We start from the raw sequence: 830 nt of genomic DNA, 5'->3' as shown, positions 1-830 counted from the left end.
GACAAATAAGGAGGATTGGGATGATAGGGTCATCTACATACCTGTAGGTCCATCATCCGTAGGCATCTGAGAAATGCCACAGGAGTCATAAGAGAATCAGTCCCGGTGGCTGGTCCTATGATTGCACTCGTATGTTAGTCAACAGTCAGATGAACATAGAGAAGTACGATATCCCTAAATCGTATGCGTACCTGCGAGTCCGTCACTCCGACAGGAGTCATAAGAGAATCAGTCCCGGTGGCTGGTCCTATGATTGCACTCGTATGTTAGTCAACAGTCAGATGAACATAGAGAAGTACGATATCCCTAAATCGTATGCGTACCTGCGAGTCCGTCACTCCGAGGCAAGCTAGATATGCCAGGAATCGATATCGGGCTAATCCCAATGGTTGGCGCTGCAATATTAATCCTTCATTAGTCAGATAAAAGATCAGGCAAGATGAAGGGAACCAGATATATACCGGTGGATGAATCATTCCCAAAGAATGGTCTCTCGGTTCCTCTAGAGGTCTGCTCAGCCAGTATGTCAGCTAATAAGCCAGCATCGGGCTTCGAGAAGCTTGGCCTTTCCATCGCGACATCTGCAGGGTAACCTGAATGTTGAAAGATGAGGAAAGCTCAAAAAAAAATACTTGCAGCAAAAAACGGAAGATCTTCCTTCCCCATGCTTGAGGAAAGTAACATTGGATGTAGATATACCTGAATATGGCTGCTCAAGATCAATGTTCAGATCGATGCCCAGAGACCCGTCATGAAGGGCGTCGCACATTTGCTGCATAAAGCAATCCATGTTATCAACACCAGGAGATACCGAACCCGGTGGGAGTTCG

General features: G+C 46.5%; 1 long non-coding RNA gene across 1 annotated transcript; it reads right to left on the bottom strand.

Moving 5' to 3' along the window:
• Positions 1–208: 208 nt before the first annotated feature.
• On the bottom strand, positions 209–593 carry LOC109828275. The gene is made up of 3 exons (XR_002243640.1): positions 462–593; positions 324–395; positions 209–247 (listed from the first exon to the last, which is right to left on the bottom strand). It is a non-coding gene; the product is annotated as an uncharacterized LOC109828275 (long non-coding RNA).
• Between the last annotated feature and the right edge of the window lie 237 nt (positions 594–830).

This window comes from Asparagus officinalis, unplaced genomic scaffold (assembly GCF_001876935.1).
Source record: "Asparagus officinalis unplaced genomic scaffold, Aspof.V1 AsparagusV1_Un941, whole genome shotgun sequence".
Classification (NCBI taxonomy): domain Eukaryota; kingdom Viridiplantae; phylum Streptophyta; class Magnoliopsida; order Asparagales; family Asparagaceae; genus Asparagus; species Asparagus officinalis.
This window is presented reverse-complemented; position numbering and strand designations above follow the sequence as displayed.